Source organism: Palaemon carinicauda, chromosome 6 (genome assembly GCF_036898095.1).
Source record: "Palaemon carinicauda isolate YSFRI2023 chromosome 6, ASM3689809v2, whole genome shotgun sequence".
Taxonomy (NCBI): domain Eukaryota; kingdom Metazoa; phylum Arthropoda; class Malacostraca; order Decapoda; family Palaemonidae; genus Palaemon; species Palaemon carinicauda.
The window spans coordinates 150,326,565-150,349,761 of NC_090730.1; the positions used below are offsets into that span (position 1 = coordinate 150,326,565).

At 48.2% G+C, this 23,197-nt stretch overlaps 1 long non-coding RNA gene and 1 other non-coding gene across 2 annotated transcripts in view; both read left to right on the forward strand.

Annotated features, from left to right (window-relative positions):
* On the forward strand, nucleotides 1–119 carry LOC137643414 (5S ribosomal RNA). Its single transcript, XR_011044937.1, has one exon. It is a non-coding gene; the product is annotated as a 5S ribosomal RNA (ribosomal RNA).
* A 2,950-nt stretch (nucleotides 120–3,069) lies between these two features.
* Nucleotides 3,070–23,197, forward strand: part of LOC137642726 (uncharacterized) — a 31,751-nt gene continuing 11,623 nt past the window's right edge. Inside the window, exons 1-2 of the long non-coding RNA XR_011044846.1 lie at nucleotides 3,070–3,201; nucleotides 4,911–5,037. This is a non-coding gene — a long non-coding RNA (uncharacterized lncRNA). The remainder of the gene's footprint in view (nucleotides 3,202–4,910; nucleotides 5,038–23,197) is intronic.

Sequence of the window (23,197 nt, forward strand, 5' to 3'; positions counted from 1 at the left end):
GTCAACGGCCATACCACGTTGAAAACACTGCTTCTCGTCCGATCAGCGAAGTTAAGCAACATTGGGTCAGGTCAGTACTTGGATGGGTGACCGCCTGGGAACACCAGATGCTGTTGACTCCTTCTCCGAGCCTTCCCTTCAGTTGACTGTGGCAAGGCTGAGGAGAGTCGCAGTACCTGTTCTCAGTCAAGGAGAGCTTTCAGCCCTATCTTGGAACGTTTCCTGGGTCTCTTTTCCTCATTGACCCGTCTAGTTCCGAACGGTCGCCTCAGGATAAGTTCCCTGTGAGGCGGCCCAAGTTCCGGTGGTATCCAAGCAACGATTAACCGGACTTTCCGGAACGTTTAGACCGGCAATGGGTTGACCTATGGAACCTCTTGCATGGGAGTGGATATTCTCGTCCTTTCCCCACATTTGATGCTGTTCTCGAACTCTTCAAAGAAAAGGGGGGGCCATGTTCCGGTTCAGGCCTATGGTCAGGATCTGAAGGGTACCTCCCATCATTCAGGCAGGCTTAGGGGCCGTAGTCTGGCCCCTCTACAGATCCTACAGATCCTGCCGAGTCGCTCCGTGCGTGACGACTTCATGGTACTGGCGTATTCCGACCAGCAGGGAGGTGCATTTTCATACTTTCGCATCTTGCAGTAGAGATACTGAGATGATCCGAGGTCCTTTCAATACCACTATCGGCTCGCTCATTCCGGGCAGACGAATGTTCTCTCCGACTATCTGAGCAGAGCCTCACAGATAGAGAGTACCTGGGGGTCTTTGGCCTATAGTAACCAGCAAGTCCTGGCCTGGGGGACCTGATCACGACAGCCTGGAACTTCAAACTTCCGCTGTTCTTCCCCCCAGTCTCAGACCCCAAGACTCTTTGGCAAGATGCTTTCCGGTGACGGTGGGACAACATCGACGCCTGCGTCTTCCCACCATTGTTGTCTGTTGAGAATGGGTCTCAACAAGACCAGGTTGTCTGTCAACCTTTCGAGGGCCCTGAGAGCTCCGCTGTGACTATACGCAGAACGGTTTCTGGACCCTCTGCTTCCCCTGACGGAACTCCCGGGAGAGCTTCTTCCACGACACAGGCTACTCAAACAACCACACTACAACATCTTTCACGAGCCGTTGCATTGCTTCGGCTTCACGCCTGGAGACACTACGCCGCCCCCTCAAGAAGAGACAACCCGCTACAGTCGCGGAGAGGAGGTCGCGTCACCTGCGATAGTCATCCGCAGGGGTCTACCAGGCGAAGTGGAGAGTCTTCTGTGGTTGGTGTTGTGGGAGAGATACCTCTTCCCTTGAGGCCTCTTCTCCAGCAATAACGGAGTTATTGCTTTTCGGCGGGAGGAAACTCTTTTCCGCTCTCGGCAGTGAAGCCTATCGCTCAGCCTTTCCCTGGCCTTCAGGCTGAAAGGAATAGACTTTTTCCTTCCCGCTTGACCTTTCTTCGCTCATGCGAAGCTGCGAACGTCCCTGCCCCCAGTCGGAGTGAGACCTCCTCCATGGAGCATGGTTCGGACTCTTTAGTCCCTTAAGAGATCTTCTCAAGAACCATTACGTCAGGCCTCTGATTGTATTCCGTCTTGGGGGACGGTGCTCCTGCTCACTCTGGCCTCGGCCAGTGTGTAAGCAATCTTCATGGTCTCGTACGACTCCGCCCTTTCAAGAGAATAGGGGAAGGCAACATTCAGGTTCGCTCCTGAGTTGTTTTCTAGACTCAGAATCTTGGAGTCCCGGACCTTATGTTCGACTCCTTCAAGATTTCGAGTCTCCGTTCTCTATTAGATGACCCAGACCTTCTCCTTCTTGCCAGTAAAGGAATCGAGGGGTTATCTTTGGGAACAGCTGCAGTTTGTCCTCACGTGCAAGCCGGTTTAGGAGCACAGGGAGGACACAGGAGAGTTACCAGTATACCTCTTCAGCTCGGACTCGAGGGCATTCATCTCAACCTGAATCCAGACCCTCCCCCGTCACGTCGCCCTACAGCATGATGTCGGATACATCGCAACGTCCCTCGCCTTCGAGTAGAACTACTCTGTGACGCAGGTGCTACAAGCTGGAGTCAGGAAGCGTCTAATGACCTTCGCAGCCCGCTTCCTGCAGGACGTGACCCACAGGAGTATCGATACGTTTCTATCGTTCTGTGGTGGCTACACAACAGCTGGTCTAACCTCAGGCTCCTTTTTGGACAGGTAGCAGAAGGTTGAGGGCATTGTTATCAGGTTTTAGTCTGCATGAACGAAAGAAGTATGTCTGGCCCTTACTTCTTTCTTCATCGTCCCCTCTACTGGGGAAGCAGCATCCTGGTCTCTGCATAGCTGACCTCAAATCTCTGCAGGTAAACCATGCTTCCTTGTGTTCCGAGTATTGAGTCAATACTGTCGCGTCCCCCATACCCTGACGAGGTGGCATTGGGAACGTCCTAACCCAGAGTTCCTTCTGGAACTCCAGGTCAACTGCCTAGGACGGGTCACACTTTCTTCCTTCACACACAAGCTTATGTAGGCCACACGTTTCCTTGTGGAGCAAGGAACTTGTGAGGTGCAGGGACTCCTTTTCTCGAGTGCGACTCACTCGGATTCTGAGTCACCGGTAAGCCAAAGCCAGTATGGCTGGGGACTTTCCACCCTTCCTAAGGGGTTAGTCACCCAATGTAAATAGCGTGGTTTGTATTTCGGTTACGGAGCAAATGACAAATTCGGAGATAATTTGTATTTTTCCTAACCATACAAACCTTAGCTATTTACACACATTTGCCCGCCAGCCCTGTCCCCCAAGTCAAGTCCTACCTCTAAGTGAAGTGAGACATTTCACCGGTGTGTGAGGGAGGGAGGGGTAGCAAGCTACCCCTCCCCCTACCCCTGCTAACTAGCGCGGGGTAGGAAACTATTGTTAAAATCTAATGCCTCGTCATTTCAGCTACGCTGAAAGTAATACCCAATGTAAATAGCTAAGGTTTGTATGGTTAGGAAAAATTCAAATTATCTCCGAATTTGTCATATTAAATAACATATGCAATGTATAATCTCTGATTCTTTTGCTCCTTTTTAAGTCAGATTATTTTTTTTCAGAACAGGGAAAATATCCAATTTAATCTATCAGATAAAGTAGTTACAACGAATATTTTAGAAACGTGAACCATCTGATGCCAGTTACAATGATACAAGGATTGATGATTCAAAACTGAAGTGTGTTCTTTAGGTAAGGGGAAATATCAGTAATAAATTGAAATGTGTATACAGTAGTTAAAGAGCTAATTTTAATCATAATAACTAGTGGTTATTTGTTCCCATACTAACAAGGTTTATGTTATTTATGTGGATTATCTTTCGTCTAAGCCTTTAGGTTGAAAGTGCGAGGTTGGCAACCCTGCCTCTGGGTGGGTAGAGCGGGGGTGGCTGGTGGGTACCCAGCCGCCTCTGTAGCTACTCTCACGGCCGTGAGCTGTGTCACTTTCTTCTTCAGGCTTGTTGAGAGTGGACGTCTCCTCTCTTTCCTCCAAAGGCTGCCATTGACTTTGTAATTTTTTTGGCTTTCTCTTTTCAGGTGAGCTTGTGCTTATTCTGATCGCCCTCATGCGGACATGTCCTGGGCGTGATGGTGCTGCGTACGGTACCTTCGTGTCAACGGTGGATACCGACCTGCACTCTGTGTCCTTTGAGTAGAGGGCATCGCTGCGAGCAGGGTTCGCCCTTTGAAGAGTGTATGGAGTGGCTGCCTCCTAATGGGAGAGGTTTGGACGACGTAGAAAGAGGAAGGCTGAGCACTATCTTTCTCCCTCAGTTGTGTAGTTGGTTGGCAGTTGGTTGAAGTCGGTTCAGGTTGACAGTTGGTTGAAGTCGGTTCAGGTCTACAGTTGGTTGAAGTCGGTTCAGGTCTACAGTTGGTTGAAGTCGGTTCAGGTCGACAGTTGGTTGAAGTCGGTTCAGGTCTACAGTTGGTTGAAGTCGGTTCAGGTCTACAGTTGGTTGAAGTCGGTTCAGGTCGACAGTTGGTTGAAGTCGGTTCAGGTCTACAGTTGGTTGAAGTCGGTTCAGGTCTACAGTTGGTTGAAGTCGGTTCAGGTCGACAGTTGGTTGAAGTCGGTTCAGGTCGACAGTTGGTTGAAGTCGGTTCAGGTCTACAGTTGGTTGAAGTCGGTTCAGGTCTACAGTTGGTTGAAGTCGGTTCAGGTCGACAGTTGGTTGAAGTCGGTTCAGGTCGACAGTTGGTTGAAGTCGGTTCAGGTCGACAGTTGGTTGAAGTCGGTTCAGGTTGACGAGTTTGAAGTCGGTTCCAGTCAACAGTAGGCTGAAGTCGGTTCCGGTCGACAGTAGGCTGAAGTCGGTTCCGGTCGACAGTAGGCTGCAGTCTGTTCCGATCGACAGGAGGTAGAAGTCAGTTTAAGTCGACAGGAGGTAAAAGGCTGTTCAAAACGTCAGGAGGTAGAAGTTGGTTCAAGTTAGCAGGAGATTAAAGTTGGTTCAAGTTAGCAGGAGATTAAAGTTGGTTCAAGTTAGCAGGAGATTAAAGTTGGTTCAATCAGCAGGAGATTGAAGTTGGTTCAATCAGCAGGAGATTGAAGTTGGTTCAATCAGCAGGAGATTAAAGTTGGTTTAATCTGCAAGAGGTTGAATTTTGGTTTATTTAGAAAGAGAATCAGTTTTGGCAGAGGTGGAATTATTATTTCAAATGTATACATGTTGAATCACTTTTCCCTTTTTTCCATTATTCTGGTTGGAGGGTAATTGCAGTAAATCTCCCTCCTGGTTATGAACCTTTTGGTCATGCAGTCATCTAGTATACTTAATTTACATAAGTTAGGACTAAAACTCTCGAAGTACTGTTCTGCAAATATAGTACAATAACTTTTGATATTTTGCAATGCATGATAATTTTATCTGCCCCTAATGTTGAATTATTTATTGCAGAACATAAAAAAATCCCCAATTCAATCTTCCATGCAAGGTGACAAGGAATATCGTTGCATGGTAAGAGCCATCAGATTTTGGTGGTAAAACCTGTAATTAAAAAGAGATTACGGATTCCAAATTAAAGGTAAGGGAAAAATCAGCAATAGTTAAAATGCCAGTTTTTGAAATTCTACTCAAATTCACTACTTAACCGTTTATTATTTTTATTGTGGTAATGAGTGGTTATAAATTGTTTAAGCACCCTGTAAGCTTAGAATATTCAAGTTTGTGTGAAATCATTGGCATTGTAATTACTGTTGTTAATATAGCCATTAAATTTTTCCTTTTCATAGAAAAGTAATAAAAAGATTATTTGAATCTCGGTTAATATTGAAAACAGGAATGTTTTAGACTTCTTTCAGTACATTATGTTATGTTGTTGGCCAAAACAAAAGATCAGCTGAAAATAAAATGCATTTCAAGCCCAGCCTTGGGGAGAGTGGCGCACATTGAACATACTGGTATTTTTAGAATTCTCTACAAAAATTGTTCAGGAACACTTTGGTCTAGTAAATACATACATTTACTAAGGCACTTCCCCAATTTTGGGGGGTAGCCGACATCAAACAAATGGAAAAAAAAAGGGACCTTTCCTCTCACCATTCCTCCGAGCCTGACATGGGACTCAACCGAGTTTGGCTGGTACTGGTAGGGTCCCACACCCCACCCTCCCCTGTTATCCACCACAGATGAAGCTTCATAACGCTGAATCCCCTACTGCTTATACCTCCGTGGTCATCCAAGGCGACCGGAGGAAGCAGCAGGGCCTACAGGAACTGTCACAATTGCTCGCCATTCATTCCTATTTGTAGCACGCTCTCTTGCCTCTCACATCTATCCTCCTATCACCCAGAGCTTTCTTTACTCCACCCATCCACCCAAACCGTGGCCTTCCTCTTGTACTTCTCCCATCAACTCTTGCATTCATCACCTTCATTAGCAGACAGCCATTTCCCATTCTCTTAACATGGCCAAACCACCTCAACACATTCATATCCACTCTAGCTGCTAACTCATTTCTTACACCCATTCTCACCCTCACTACTTTGTTCCTAACCCTATCTACTCGAGATACACCAGTAATACTCCTCAGACACTTGATCTCGCACACATTCAATTTCTGTCTCTCCGTCACTTTTATTCCCCAGTACTCCGATCCATACATCACAGTTGGTACAATCACTTTCTCATACAGAACTCTCTACATTCATGCCCAACCCTCTATTCTTTACCACTCCCTTCACCACCCCCAACACTTTGCATCCTTCATTCACTCTCTAACGTACATCTGCTTCCACTCTTCCATTTGCTGCAACAAGAGACCCCAAGTACTTAAACTGATTGACCTCCTCAAGTAACTCTCCATTCAACATCACATTCAACCATGCACCACCTTCCCTTCTTGTACATCTCGTAACTTTACTCTTACCCACATTAACTCTCGACTTCCTTCTTTCACATACCCTTCCAAATTCTGTTACTAATCGGCCAAGCTTCTCTTCCGAGTCTGCAACCAGTACAGTATCATCCGCAAACAACAACTGATTTACCTCCCATTCATGATCATTCTCGTCTACCAGTTTTAATCCTCTTCCAAGCACTCGAGCATTCACCTCTCTCACCACCCCATCAACATTCAAGTTAACCATGGCGACATCACACATCCCTGTCTCAGTCCCACTCTCAACGGAAACCAATTGCTCACTTCATTTCCTATCCTAACACATGCTTTACTACCTTTGTAGAAACATTTCACTGCTTGCAACAACCTTCCACCAATTCCATATAACCTCATCACATTCCACATTGCTTCCCTATCAACTCTATCATACGCATTCTCCAGATCCATAAACGCAACATACACCTCCTTACCTTTTGCTAAATATTTCTTGCTTATCTGCCTAACTGTAAATATCTGATTCATACATCCCCTACCTCTTCTGAAACAATCTTGTACTTCGGAGATTGCATTCTCTGTTTTATCCTTAATCCTATTAATCAGTACTCTACCATACACTTTTCCAACCACACTCAACAAACTAATACCCCTTGAATTACAACACTCATGCACATCTCCCTTACCCTTATTTGTTCCGTAACTGAAATACAAACCACGCTATTTAATATGGGTAATTACTTTCGTCGTAGCTGAAATGACGAGCCATTAAAATTAGAATGTTAACGACGGTTTACTGCCCCACCGCTAGTTAGTGGGGCTAGGGAGGGGTAGCTTGCTACCCCCCCCCCCCCCACACACACACCTGTGCTGAACTCACTTTGCTATCGGCTCGGGTGCTAGACGGACGTGTCCCCTATCACCCTCACCTACACTGACAGCCATTAATCTTCGTTTGCTTTTTCTTTTTGACAGAGTGTTTGGAAGTTGGCCTCTGCAATGTGGAAGTGTCCCGGCTTACCTGACCGCCCTTGTGGGACTTAAATGTCGGCGGTCGACACAGATCCACACACCTTATGTCCTTTTTGTAGGGGCCAACGATGTGATAGAGGTAACGTATGTGGTGAGTGCAGGGAGTGGTCTACCTCCCAGTGGGAGAGGTTTTCCCGGCGCCGGAAGAAGAAGTCTAAACAGGATATTTCTCCTTCAAGGGCTTCCTTTTGAAGAGAGAAAATCCCAAGGACTCTTTCCGTAGCCCAAACCTCCTCTGAAGCTCCCACTCAATCTGCTTCTTCCGAGAGGCCGGCAAGTGGTAGCGTAGGCCACATTTCTGTTGACCGATCTCGGGGTTTGGGAGAGGGAGTTGCCTCCCATAGCGAGGCAGCTCCTCCTCCTCCCCGTGGGAGGATTTAATTGTATCTAATGTTGCTAATGATGATTTGTTACAGCTTTGGGCTTCCTTGGGGCTTCAGGGCTCGCCCTCCAAGGAAGCCCTGTTTGACATAATCAGGTTAGGGGCAGCTGTCAAACAGTCGCCGACGTTAGCAGAGGTTGATCCTCTGTCTATCGTTGACGTTGTTGTGGCAGAGGCTTCTGACGAGTTATCTCAAACCTCTGCTCCTGTTGCTGATGTAGCTGAAGGCTTAGTTCCCCCCTCCGAACATCCTTCGAGGGAGGAACCAAGTCCAACAGTCTCTCCTGCAGGTGATTCTCCCCCTCGGGGGAGTTCACTGACAGAGACTCCTCTTCGGAGGACTGCCGACGGTCTACCTGCTGCCCTCAGAGGGCGTATAAGGCGTAAGGCCCGCCTTCCCCTCCGCCGTAGAGGCCTTCCTTCACCTCACAAGGGTGCCGCCTTCCCCTCCGCCGTAGAGGCCTTCCTTCACCTCACAAGGGTGTTAGGAGGCTCGTCTTCACCGCAGTCCGCCGCAGAGGAACCTCGTCACCATTCACCGACCTTTCCAGCTACATCCTTGGACCTGTCCGCTGATCGTTCGCGATCTCCAACTCCTGCCAGACCTGCTGACCTGCCGTCGCCCTTCCTAGCTGCCGACGCGCTGTGGGCACCCACGCTTCCTGTGATCAAGTAGGCCACGGTCCCTTCGGGGCAAAAGGGACTTGCTCATATTGTGGCGAAGTCCCTTAAGCACCAGGTATCCCCTGCGCGCAAGCGCTCTACAGTTGCTGATCCGGAGACAACGCACCAGCGAGCACCGGTTCCTGAGATTTTGCGCCAGCGCTCACCTGCGCGCCATCGATCTCCTGTGCGCCAGCGCTCTCCAGCTCGCCACTGCGCGCCCGTATCCTGATGCGCGCCATGTGCGTCCACGATCTCCTGCACGCCAACGTTCTCCTGTGCGCCCACGATCTTTGGATCTGGGCGCAGGAGGGAAGATACCTTCTTCCCCTACTCGCCAGCAATCTGTTACGCGCCAGCAGACACCGCCGCGCCATCAGACCCCTCTGGCTTGCCAGCATTCTCCTACGCGCCATCGCGCGCAGTCACCAACACACACCCACGTGCACACCGCCCGTTTGCCCATTGCAAATGTGCGCCCTCTTGCCCGCCCGCGCGCAAGGGATATTTCCCCTGCACGCGCGCGCCCAACGCTATCACCCTCACGGGCTCATAGAGATCCTGCGCGTCTACGCGCATGCGAGCAATTGCCTCCGCGCGCGCGAACGCTTGTTCAACTTACTGCGCACCCTCGGCATTCTCCAGAACGCGCCCCTGCGCGCCCACCCGCCCCATCGCTCGCCAGCGCGTCAACGCGCTCCCTCGCCCACGCGCTCCCTCGCCATCACCCCTGTGCGCCCGCCCGAACAATCGCCCGCGCGCGAACCAGGTAAGATCCCATCGCGCGAGTGCCAGCTCGATTCGCAGCAGGATTCCCAGCGCGAGGCTGCAGGACCGCGTGCGACCTCTGACAGCACCGCTGTCAGTAAGCAGCCATGGTTTGGGTCCCTTGTCAGAGCTGTCGTGCAGGTCTTTACGCCTGCCTTCTCTGAGTTGGGCCTCAAATCAGCGGCAGTTCCGACCCCCCCTGAAGAGGAAGAGAGGAGTAGACAACGTGGTGACTTCCCCAAGGGTTAAGCTGGCTCTTCGGAAGTCTTTGAGGAAGGCTCCCCCCAACTTTCTCTCCTTCCCCTTTGGACGAAGATTTCCCGTCCTCACGGGATTCTCGTGAGGTGAGGCGTTCTCCCATCGCACCAATGGGAGAAACCCCACCTCGCGTAGAGAAGTCTTCTCGGGTAGGGGTGGAGAAGAGCCTCCCGCCATCGCTGTTGGAGTCCTGTATCCCTCCCAGGAGGGAGTCGAAGGACTCTTAAGGCTGTCCCTAAGTCGTCCTCGAGGATGAGACCAGAGCCAGCCAAACCCGCGGAGAACGTCCACGAGTCCCCCCAAGAAGAGCTTTTGGGGACAGGAGACTTTGCTGCCAGCCCTACAGGAGGAGAGCTACAGGAGTCGGAACATGCGTTCTGGCAGGTTCTGACTCTGATGAGGAATCTCAACGGGTTCTTGGATCCTGAGATTCCCCCTCGAGAGGTCAAGGACACGGTCCTGGACCGAGTCTTCAGCACTCAAAAACCCCCTAAGGCCAGCGCGGCTTTGCCTTGGTCCCAAGGGATCAAGAGTGCCAGAGATAAGGTTGAGGGCCAGCTCTCTGAGCTTGCCTCCTCCAGCCGTTCCAGCGCCGGCAACAAACTCCTCCCGCCTCCTCGTGTCCATCAGAGGAGGTACTTTGAGATCAAGGAGAAGTCTTTTTTTAGCTCTTCCGTTACATCACTCTGTGGAAGAGCTTACCAGGGGAGTCCCTCTAGAGAGAGACTCCAACCGGCAAGTGTCTTTCTCGGCCTCAGAGATCCTCAGTCAGGAGAAGGTAGCGAAGTGTGCTATGCAGGCAAATTTGTGGCTGGATATCTGGCTAGGGTCTCTCGGCATCCTGTTACGATCCGAGGACCTGTCCAAGGAGAGTACCAGGAAGGCCTTGGAGACCTTCCTTCTATCAGGCACTCGTACCATTGAGTTTCTAGCCCACCAAGTCTCGAACTTGTGGGCTAATTCCATCTTGAAGCGTCGAGATGCGGTGTCTGAGAGATTTCACGCGAAGGTCCCCAGCACTGATGTCAGCAGGCTCAGACATTCCTCCATCTTGGGGAGGAATTTGTTTGAGCCTTAAGATGTGGAACAGGCAGCTGAGAGGTGGAGGAAGTCTAACCAGGACTCTCTCCTACATAGGGCTCTTACATTAAAGCCCTATAAACCTCCAGCACCTCAACAACCTCGCCCGTCCAAGACAACGAAACCAGCAGTGGCAGCAAAGACAACGGTGTCAAAGCCCTTTCCTGTCAAATACAGGAAAGACAAGAACTCCTCCAGGGGAGGGAAAAATCCTTGAGGGAGCGGCCGAGGCCGCAAACGCTAGGATTGGCATATCCACCAGTGGGGGGATGCCTGCAAAGTTGCGCGATCAGGTGGCAGCAACTCGGGGCCAATGCCTGGACGATTTCTGTAATCAGTCAAGGATATCGCGTCCCGTTCACAACATCTCTACCTCCCCTGACAGCGGATCCAGTGTCATTGAGCTCCCTTGCCATGGGATCGGCAAGGGGGCAAGCCCTTCAGGCAGAAGTCGAGACCATGTTGAAGAAGGGCGCTCTCCAGGAGGTCGTCGATGGGTCCCCAGGCTTCTTCAGTCGACTCTTTCTTGTGAGGAAGGCGCTGGAGGCTGGAGACCAGTCATCGACCTCTCAGCCCTGAACAGGTTTGTCAAGCAGACCCCGTTCAGCATAGAGACGGCAGACACAGTCAGACTCGCAGTGAGACCCCAAGACTTCATGTGTACACTGGACCTGAAGGACGCGTACTTCCAGATCCCAGTCCATCCGTCTTCAAGGAAGTACTTAAGATTCAGCCTAGACAACAAGATCTACCACTTCAAGGTGCTGTGTTTCGGTCTCTCCACAGCACCCCAGGTTTTCACCAGTGTTCACCCTGATATCATCGTGGGCACACAGGATCGGCATCCGTCTCCTCCGTTATCTGGACGACTGGCTTATCCTAGCAGACTCAGAGTCCACCCCTCTTCGAGACCGAGACAAACTTCTCGGACTTTGCCAAGATCTGGGGATCATGGTAAATCTCGAGAAGTCCTCTCTGCTTCCTACTCAAAGACTGGTATATCTAGGCATGATCTTAGACACCAATCTCCACAAAGCCTTCCCATCAGACAACAGGATAGCAAGGCTGAGGAGGGTCGCAAGTCCTTTCCTCAGACGAGACGAACTCACAGCCCAATCGTGGTTACGTCTCCTCGGTCACCTCTCATCCTTGGCCCGTCTAGTTCCCCATGGTAGCCTCAGAATGAGATCTCTCCAATGGCGACTCAAGTCTCGGTGGAATCAAGGACACTATTCCCCAGACGTCATGGTCCCTATGGGTCCTGCAGAACGGACGGACCTTCAGTGGTGGGTAACAGACGAGAACCTACGAAAGGGAGTGGATCTTCTCGTCCGCCCCCCGGATTTGATGCTATTCTCGGACGCCTCAAAGAAAGGGTGGGTGGCCCACGTTCTGTACCACAGGACCTCAGGCCTGTGGTCAGAATCAGAAAAGTGCCTCCATATAAACCTGCTAGAAATGAAGGCCGTATTCCTGGCCCTTCAACAGTTCCAACAATACCTGGCGGGTCACTCTGTGGTGGTGATGAGCGACAACACCACAGTAGTGGCTTACATCAACAAGCAGGGAGGCACCTTTTCGGAGCAGCTATCCCATCTTGCAGTAGAGATACTGAGATTGACCGAAGTCCACTCGTTTCCACTATCGGCTCGCTTCATTCCAGGCAAGAGGAATGTGCTCGACGAGAGTCTGAGCTGTGCTTCTCAGATAGTGAGTACCGAGTGGTCTTTGGATCGTCAAGTAGCCAACAAAGTCCTGACTTTGTGGGGTTCCCCGATGGTGGATCTGTTCACTACAGCGTTGAACTTCAAGCTCCCGCTGTACTGCTCCCCAGTCCCGGACCCCAAGGCACTCTGGCAAGATGCCTTCCAACAACGGTGGGACAACATCGACGTTTACGCCTAACACTCCTAGTCCTCGAGAGTATGTTAGCTATAGAACACCATATAATCAACAAGCAGGGAGCCATGGCGGAAGTCTCATGTACATTCGTCGAGATGTTCCCCAAATACCTATGTCTATACGTACAACCCTGCAGGCAGTTGTTGTACAAATTGATATAGGGAGAAAGTATACAATATGCTCTCTGTACTTACCCCCAAATGATAATATTTTATATGATGATTTAGCAGAAGTCATTCAACAAATCCCTCAACCTTTTCTCTTACTGGGAGATATGAATGGTAGACATCCTTTATGGGGTGATGTTTTGGCCAACACAAGGGCAATATTATCTCATCAATTGTGGAGAATGAGGATATGGGACTCCTTAATACAGGAGAGCCCACACACTTCCATGTTCAGACAGGTACCTTGTCATGCATTGACTTTTCAATTGCAAGCTCTAACTGCCTTCTTGATTTTGATTGGAGGACATTAGATGATTGGCATACTAGTGATCATGCACCAATCATTATAAACACCAACAATGGTCCACCTTTACAGAGATCGCCACGATGGAATCTTGACAAGGGGGACTGGGAAAAATTTCGTGAGCTAAGCGAAATTGAGGGGGATGCTGAACAGGTTGAAAATATCGATGATGCCATAGACTTGATGAATGGAACTCTCCATACAGCAGGAGTCAATTCAATTCCCAAAACAATAGGGTTATTCAAACGACGACCAGTCCCGTGGTGGTCTTCAGAACTAACTGCCCTCCACAGAGCCACAAGAAGATCTCTAACACGATTGCGTAGACTCCAAACTGATGAGAATTTAATTATGTACAAGAAATGTAGAGCACAGTTCCGTCGTGCCATGAATGAAGCAAGGCGCCAGTCATGGATGTCTTTTGTTTCCTCCATTAACAGTAGAACACCACCATCTGCTGTGTGGAGGAAAGTAAAAAAGATAGCTGGCAAATTCACCCCCAACCCACCACCAGTGTTGAAGGTGAATGGTCAGTACAGTATGTAACTGAAGCAAAGGATATTAGCAATGCCCTGGCTAGTCATTTTTCAAATGTATCCAGCAAGTGTGTAGGAGCCCCTGGTCACCAGTATAGGAGCGTTGAAGAAAAGAAAATTTTAAATTTTGCAACAAGAAGGGAAGAGTCTTATAATTCTCCTTTCACAGAAAGAGAATTTGATTCTGCACTTGCTCATTGCAATGATACAACCCCTGGACCTGATGGAATTCCATATGCAATGATTAAACATGTACATTTTAATACAAAGATACTGTATTTATTTTAAGCATTATTAATAGAATATGGCATGATCATAGTTACCCAAGTGTTTGGGAACTAGCCATTATTTTAGCCTTTTTAAAACCCGGTAAAGATAAGTTTTTAGCAGCAAACTATCGTCCTATTGCATTGACATCTTGTTTATGTAAAATCATAGAGAAGATGGTCAATGCAAGGCTGATATGGTACCTTGAAAAGAAAGGTATTTTATCATCGATTCAATGTGGATTCCGAAAAATGCACTCAACGACTTATGTGTTGATACGACTTGAGTCTTCTATTTGTGAAGCCTTTGCTTCCAAACAGCACCATGTTACAGTATTTTTTGACCTTGAAAAGGCATATGATACCACATGGAGATATGGTATACTTAAAACCATTCATGAAATCGGATTAAGAGGAGAGCTGCCACTATTTATTCAGGCATTTCTTTCACATAGAGTTTTTCAAGTGAGAGTTGGGGAAGCTCTATCAGAGAGTAAGTGCCAGGAAGAAGGAGTTCCTCAGGGTAGTGTGCTGAGTGTAACCCTTTTTGCACTAGCAATTAATGGGATATCCTCAGCAATTCCCCGGGATGTTCTCTCAACATTATTTGTGGATGATCTCTCCATATCATTTGCTGGAGCCAGAATGGCAACGGTTGAGAGAAAACTACAGCTCTCAATTGACAAAATTATCCAGTGGGCTGATATGAATGGATTTAAGTTCTCGACAAGTAAAACTACTATTGTACATTTCTGTCGTATCCGGGGAGCACATCCAGACCCGGATATATACATTAAAGGTCAACGGATCCCATGTGTATCAGAAACCAAATTTTTAGGTTTGATATTTGACTGTAGACTTACATGGGTTTCTCACCTAAAAGCGCTAAAAGCTAAATGTGTTGAAGCTCTGAATATTTTAAAAGTATTGTCCCATACATCATGGAGGGCAGACCGCACTACTATTTTAAAATTATACAAGTCCTTGATTTTTTCCAATATTAGTTATGGTTGTGAAATATACTCTTCAGCCACCCCAAGCCGGTTGAAAATATTAGATTCAATACATCATGCAGGTATTAGATTGTCCACGGGAGCATTCAGAACATCACCTATCCCAAGTCTCCTTGTTGATGCTGGAGAGTTACCACTAGACCTTTACCGGATGTCTTCTATTCTTCGGTATTGGTTTAGATTGCAAAGACTCCCTAATTCTTTAGCCTTCCAGACTGCAAGCCTTGTAAGGCACCCAACATACTTTGAAATGCACCCAAAATCTCCTCAACCCTATGGCTTTCGGGTGAAACAATTATTAAACAGTCTGGATATAATTAGATGTAAGGGACTTCCATTCAAGGTATCATCAACGCCTCCATGGAAATTACCAGAGATATCTTTTTGTAAATATTTTATAGGAGATAAGAAGAATTTGTCAGACCTAGAAGCCGATGTAAGGTACTTCCATTCAAGGTATCATCAACGCCTCCATGGAAGTTACCAGAGATATCTTTTTGTAAATATTTTATTGGAGATAAGAAGAATATGTCAGACATAGAAGCCAGGTCTCTTTTTAATGAACATGTTAAAGAACATAGAGGATCAACTTTTATCTATACTGATGGCTCCAAATCTGATGCTGGCGTTGGATTTGGAGTACATAGTAATGGTTTTAATTGTAGAGGTGCACTTCCTCTGACCGCTTCCATATTTACTGCCGAACTGTATGGCATATTAACTGCTATTGAGAAAATAGCGTTGGAGAAGGAGGGTAATTTTACAATTTTTAGTGATGCAAGGAGTGTCCTTCAAGCTATGGAAGTTTTTAATTCTAATAACCCTCTAGTTTTAAAGATTTTAGAATGGCTTTTCCTTATTGGACGGAGAGGTATAACAGTTCAATTTTGTTGGGTTCCAGCACATGTAGGTGTGTCCGGGAATGAGAAGGCAGATTCACTGGCTATGGAGGCTGCATCCGAGTTGCTGCCAAGAAGGTATCCCATTCCCTGTAATGATTTCTTACCTGACATCAAGAAATTGGTTTGCAATAAATGGCAACAGCAATGGGATAGTCAAGATGGCAATAAAATGAGGGAAGTAACAAATGACATATCTCCTTGGAGGTATAATATGATGCCCCGAAAATGGGAGACTTCTCTTTGTCGTCTCCGTATTGGTCACACTCGGTTGACACATGAGTTTCTGCTGAAGGGCCAACACCAACCGTATTGTGACAACTGTTTAGTACCTCTAACAGTAAGGCATTTGTTGACCGAATGCCCCAATTATAACATCTTGCGGAATAGATATTTGTTTGAGGCTCGAGGTGAGGGTGGCAGGTTCATCCTTGCCAAGATTCTTGGAAATGATGTGTCCTACCATGCAAGTGGCATTTTTAGATTTCTTTCAGAAGCAGGTCTTCTGAAAAATATTTAACTTTTATGACATTCAATTTTTATGATTTTAATTGAATACTCTTTAATTTTTTATTTTATTTCATTTTTTACTTTTGTATACATAAATTAAATGTTACCGGCGTCAATGACCTTAGATGTCAGGATGCCTGAAAATTTTAAATCATTCATTCATTCGAGGTGAGGGTGGCAGGTTCATCCTTGCCAAAATTCTTGGAAATGATGTGTCCTACCATGCAAGTGGCATTTTTAGATTTATTTCAGAAGCAGGTCTTCTGAAAAATATTTAACTTTTATGATTTTAATTGAATAGTCTTTTATTTTTTATTTTATTTTATTTTTTATTTTTGTATACATAAATTAAATGTTACCGGCGTCAATGACCTCAGATGTCAGGATGCCTGAAAACTTTAAATCAATCAATCGACGTTTACGCCTTTCCCCCGTTCTGTCTGATGAGGAGGGTACTCAACAAGACCAGAATATCGGTCAATCTTTCGATGACCCTGATAGCTCCGCTATAGCATCACGCGGAATGGTTTCCAGACCTTCTGCAACTCCTAACGGAACTCCCGAGAGAACTCCCTCCACGACACGAGCTACTCAAACAACCACACGCCAACATCTTTCACAAAGCCGTAGCTTCGCTTCGGCTTCACGCCTGGAGACTATACAGCATCTCCTCGCAGAGAGAGGATTTTCGCAGCAGGTTGCGGAAAGGATGTTAGGACACCTGTTAAGGTCATCCGCAGGGGTCTACCAGGCAAAGTGGGAAGTTTTCTGTGGTTGGTGTCGTGGAAGGGGTATCTCTACACTCTATGCCTCTATTCCAGCAATAGCAGAGTTCTTCGTGTATTTGCGAGAAGAAATGCGCCTTTCAGTCTCCGCAGTGAAAGGCTATCGCTCAGCCTTAAGTCTTGCCTTCAGGCTCAAAGGAGTGGACATTTCTTCTTCGCTGGAACTTTCTTTACTCATACGAAGTTATGAACTTACCTGCCCTCAGTCGGAAGTGAGACCTCCTCCATGGAACATGGTTCGAGTTCTCAGGTCTCTTAAGAGACCTCCCTTCAAACTATTACGCCAGGCTTCAGATCGCCACCTGACTTGGAAGACGGTGTTCCTACCTGCTTTGGCTTCGGCCAAACGAGTTGGTGAACTGCATGGTCTCTCGTATGACATCGCCCATTCAAGGGGATGGGGGGAGGTAACGTCCAGATTCGTCCCTGAGTTTGTTGCTAAGACTCAGAATCCGGGAGTGCCAAACCCTCGGTTTGACTCTTTCCAGATTTCGAGTCTTCATTCTATAACAGATGACCCAGACCATCTCCTACTGTGACCAGTAAGGAGTCTGAGGCTCTATCAGAGAAGAGCTGCAATTCGTCCTCAAGTGCAAGCATTGTTTGTAAGCACTGGGAGGACAAGAGGAGGGTCACCAAGAATACCATCTCAGCTTGGATTCGTAGGGTAATCCATCTGTCCCTGAATCCCGACCCTCCTCCGTCACGTCGCCCTAGATCACATGATGTCAGGGGCATAGCTATGTCCCTTGCCTTCAAGAAGAACTACTCAAGTGACGCAGGTTCTACAAGCAGGGGTGTGGAAGCGTCAGACGACCTTCACAGCCCACTACCTGCAAGACGTGACCCACAGGAAGCTCGATACGTTCTCTATCGGCCCTTTGGTGGCTGCACAACAGCTGGTTTAAACCTCAGGCTCCTTAATGGACAAGTAGCAGAAGGTTGAGGGCATTGTTACCTGGTTGTAGTCTGCATGAATGAAAAGGTATGTCTGGCCCTTATTCTTTTCTTCATCCTCCCCCCTCTTGGGGAAAGCAGCATCCTGGGTTCTCTGCACAGCTGACCTCAAACCACTGCAGGTAAACCATGTTCTCTTGTGTTCCTAGTATTAAGCTAATACTGTCACCTCCCCATACCCTGACGAGGTGGTATTGGGAGAGTCCTATCCCTAAGTTCCATCTAAAGAACTTCAGGTCAACCTCCTAGGACGAGTTACACTTCATTCCTCTACACACAGCTTATGTAGGCCGCAGCCCTTGCAGAGCAAGGTGCTAGCGAGGTGCAGGGACTCCTTATCGTTGAGTGCCGACACACTCAGATACTGAGTCCCCGGGCTAAAAGCCAAAAGCCAGTAATGGCTGGGACTTACCACCCTACCTAAGGGTTGAGTCACCCATATTAAATAGCGTGGTTTGTATTTCAGTTACGGAACAAATGACAAATTCGTAGGTAATTTGTATTTTTCCTAACTATACAACCCTTAGGTATTTAATCAAACTTGCCCGCCAGCCCTGTCCCCCGTGAAGTCCTTCCTCTAAGCAAAGTGAGCTCAGCACAGGTGTGTGTGTGTGTGTGGGGGGGGGGGGGGGGTTAGCAAGCTACTCCTCCCTACCCCCGCTAACTAGCGGTGGGGTAGTAAACGCTCGTTAAAATTCTAATGGCTCGTCATTTCAGCTACGCCGAAAGTAATTACCCATATTAAATAGCTAAGGTATGTATAGTTAGGAAAAATACAAATTACCTACGAATTTGTCATATAGTGGTACAATACATGCACAAACCCAATCTACTGGTACCATTGACAACACAAAACACACATTAAACAATCTCACCAACCATTCAAGTACAGTCACACTCCCTTCCTTCAACATCTCAGCTCTCACACCATCCATACTAGGTGCTTTTCATACTCTCATTTCATCTAGTGCTCTCCTCACTTCCTCTCTTGCAATCTCTCTCTCATTATCATCTCCCATCTCTGGCACCTCCACACCTGCAGTAGCAATTATATCTGCCTCCCTATTATCCTCAACATTTAGTAAACTTTCAAAATATTCTGCCCACCTTTTCCTTGCCTCCTCTCCTTTTAACAACCTTCCATTTCCATCTTTCACTGTCTTCTCTTCAATTCCTGAACCAGCCTTCCTTACTCTTTTCACTTCTTTCCAAAAGTTCTTATTCTCTTCATATGAACGACCCAATCCCTGACCCCACCTCAGGTCAGCCGCACTTGCGCTTTACTTCCACATTTTTCTTTCTATATCTTTCATACTTCTCTACACTTGTTCTGCAGCCATTCTTCAAATACCCTCTTTTTCTCTTCCACTTTTACCTTCACTCCACCATTCACTGCCCTTCCTCATGCTGCCTCCAACAAACTTCCTGCCACACACATCACTTGCAATCCCAACAAAATTTTCTTTCACTAACTTCCACTCCTCTAAATTACTAGTTTCTCTTACTTTCACTGTGTCATGCCATTTTCAATCTTTCTTGATATTCACTTTTTACCTTGGGTTTTATTAACTCTTCAACCCTCACTAGCTCCCTTTTACATCTCCCCACTCTGTTCCCCCACTCTTCTGCTACAACTAATTTTTCTTCCACCAAAAAATGATCAGACAAACCGTTAGCCATACCCCTAAACACGTGCACGTCTTTCAATCTTCCAAACATTCTTCTGGTTATCAACACATAATTGGTCTAGAACTTACCATAAAAAAGTTCAACCATTGCACTAATAATTTCTGGGGCGTGTACTTTAACAAATATTTGCATATTGGTTTTATCTGCCCCTTAGGTGGGGTACATTGGACATACCATAGGGCCAGCTTGATGTATGTTATTTATAAAAGGAAATATAAGGAAAGATGTTAGGAAATATATCAAATTCTATGTATTGGAAGTACTATTTGTTTTTGTTCCGTAACTGGAATACAAATATATGCTATTATTAGGGGTATTAATTTCGGCAAAGTTGTAAGGACACGCCATTAAAGTTTAGCGAGGGTCAACTACCCATCCCTCTAGTTTGGGGGTTTAGCTAGCTACCACCTTTACTCGCACACCTGTGACTGAGCTCACTTTGCCTTTGGCTCGGATGGAGAACGGTCGTTGCCACTCCTCCTCCTTGCATTTATTGGACTGCCATTTAATTCTGTTCATGCGTTTTTTTTTTTTTCAGTGTGTGTGTGTGTATTGACTTCTTCCTGCAGCCATGCGTACCTCCCCTGGCCCTGAGGGCCACACCTGAGGTACTTTATGTCCGCCGAGGACACGGATCCTCACAGCCTATTCCCGGTCTGCGGGAGTCAATGGTGTGATTAGTTGAATAAGTGTAATGAGTGTAGGGAGTGGTCTGCCTCCCAGTGGGAAAGGTTTGGGCGACAGCGTAAGAAGTAGTCTAGGGGGGACTCTTCTTTGTCGAAGATTACTTCGAAGCATAAGAAACCCAAGGCTGTTGCTTCCTCTCCCCGACCTTCCTCCGAAGCTCCTGTTCGTTCGGCCTCCTCCGGGGGACCGTCGAGCAGTAGCGCAGGCCGCTCAACTCCTAGACAACCTCGGTCCTTGAGACCGTATTACCTCCCCTAGCAAAGAGGCCCCATCTCTCCCCCCCCCCCCCCCCCCCTTGGGGCCCATGTCACTTTCTCCTCTATTTCAAATTTGGTCCTCCTCAGGGTTATCGGGTCCGCCCTTCAAGGAGGCCATGCTGCAGCTGCTGCACCAAGGTACTAGTTGCAGCATTCATCAACGTTGGAGGACTTGTCTGCTGCCCTGTCTGCCGACGATCCTGTCTCATCTGTCGTTGCCGAAGATTGCGCTTCCCCCCCTTGCTGAACATCCATGGGGGAATGGGAAGCAAAGTCCCAGGCATGTCACTCCTGCAAGTGTTCACTCTGCGAGATTCCTCTTCGGAGGACTGCTGCTGACGGTCAGCTTCCTGATCCTCCGGCCCCATTGGGCGTCATTGTAGTCGTAGACCCCGTCATGCTCGCCCTCCTCTTTGCCATGGAGGTGCTCCTTCACCATCAGTGTAGAGACGCCTCTTTAGCTCGTCAGCTTCGTCCACGCAGCCCTCCTCCTGGGAGGAGCCTTCTCGTCCGACATCTCCTGGTTACTGACCTATGCCTGCCGTTGGATCTTCTCCTGTTGACGCTGCTGTTAGGCCTCGAACTTCAGTTCAGGACTCCCCCATGAGGATCGTTCGCTATCCCCTTTGGAGGATGTACGTCCTTCTGAAGGATACATCTCATCGCCTGACCATCCTCTAGCTGCTCGTCAGCCATCGTCTCGCCGACCTCCTGCTCACTCTCCTGGTTCCCGACTTCTTACAGCTTGTCGTTCACTGACTCGTCAGTCGTCTGCTCGTCAATAGCCTGTGCGTCAATCGCCTGCTCGTATCGAGGACTGTTCATCTTTTGTCTGCCGACCTTCTTCTGCCAACATGTCAGGCATCTACTGCTCACTACTGTTCCCCGAAGCAACGCGTCGCGTTGGAACGTTGTTCGCCCAGCGGTGTTCCTCCTGTCCATCGCTCAACCTCTTGTAAATCGCCTACGGAGATTCCTGCAATGAGTGGTCGTCAGCGTTCACCAAAGTGTTGGCGTTTGCCGCGTCAGTAGTCACCTAAGTATCAGCGTTCGCCTCGTCGGTATTCGACCACAGGTCATCAAGCGGTGCAATATCAATGCGTCAATCTTCGCTTCCGCATCAGTATTCGCCGACGCATCAGCCCTTACTGGCTCATCAACGCTCACCAGCTCGTCAGCGTTCACCTACTCGCCGGAGCTCTCCACCATGTCAGTCTTCTCCATTAAGGCTATGCTCGCCGATGCGCATGCATTCACCAGTGCTTCAGCAACCCAAGGTTGCTCAACGCCTTGAAACGCTGACGAAAGACAACAGCCACCATCCTCGCTGACGAAAGACAACAGCCACCATCCTCCACTGACTTCCAAGAAGTCGCAACATCCCGTGCAGACACAGGTAGGTGATCACAGACTGAAGGAGCAGGAGCAGAAAGGTAGGTCATCACCCTCCATTTTATTGGTCTTTTCTCTGAGCAAGGGCAGAGACCCACTTCATAGGTCACCATCGCCGTATTCCCCTCCCCGTAAACGCATTGCAGTGTAACCGCTGAGGAAAGAGGGAAAGGGCATTCCTGGGGAATTTGAGATTCCAAAACTACCTTCCCCTAAGGTGGACCCTCATAGATCAGCGGTTCCGGATAAGACTCCTCAGAAGGAACCTTCGATTTCCTTCCGTTCAGGGGACGTTTCAGACAGTGCCCGCGTCGGCAAACATCCCTGGTTTGGAGCCATCGTCAGGGCAGTTTTGTAAGCTTTTGGACCTGCCCTTTCAACACGCTCCTCGGAAGACACCGAGAACATCCAGCATTTATCGGTTTCAGCAGACGCATGGCTAAGGACCTCGGCTGTCTCCCCCCCACCCCCCTTGAAGAGGAAAAGAGGAGTTCCTGAGATGAAATCTTAGTCTAGGGTAAAGTTAACTCCTTTTAGGCCATCCAGGACAAGTTCAAACTTTTCTGGTTCTCCTTCTACCCCCTCTCCTAGCTCTTCGCCACCACTGCCAAGGGTTTCACGCGAGGAACCAGTTCCAGTCTCCCCCCTATCACCTTTGGAGGAAGACTTGCCTCGTGACAGTGGTGTCACGTCTTTGTAAGCTTCCAGGAAGTCCAGACCGTTCAGGTCTTCCATGCTGGAAGCATATCTTCTTCCTCGCAAGGAGTCAAAGGACTCCAAAATGATGCCTTGGCCTGGTCTGAGGGGCTGATTCGTGCCCGTAGTAAGATCGCCACCCAACTCTCCGAGTTCTCCTCCTCCCTTCGTTCGGGCTCGTCCACCAAGCTCCTCCCACCTCCTCGCGTTCAGCAAAGGAGGTATTAAAAGGTCTTGGACGAGCCTCAACCAGCTCTTTCAATTCACTATTCTCTGGAAGAACTGACAAAGGGGGTTCTCCCTGGATAGACCCTCCAGCCGTCAAGTCGCGTTCTCTGCAGCAGAGATCCTCAACCAAGAAAAGGACTCTCCAGCTGTCAAGTCGCGTTCTCTGCAGCAGAGATCCTCAACCAAGAAAAGGACTCTCCAGCTGTCAAGTCGCGTTCTCTGCAGCAGAGATCCTCAACCAAGAAAAGGTCGCAAATTACGCCATGCAGGCTACTTTGTGGCTTGATCTTGGGAATCCTGGTACGGACTGAGGACTTCTTCAAGGAAAGTAGCAGAAAGGTAATGGAAACTTTCCTCCTCTCGGGTACCCGGACAATC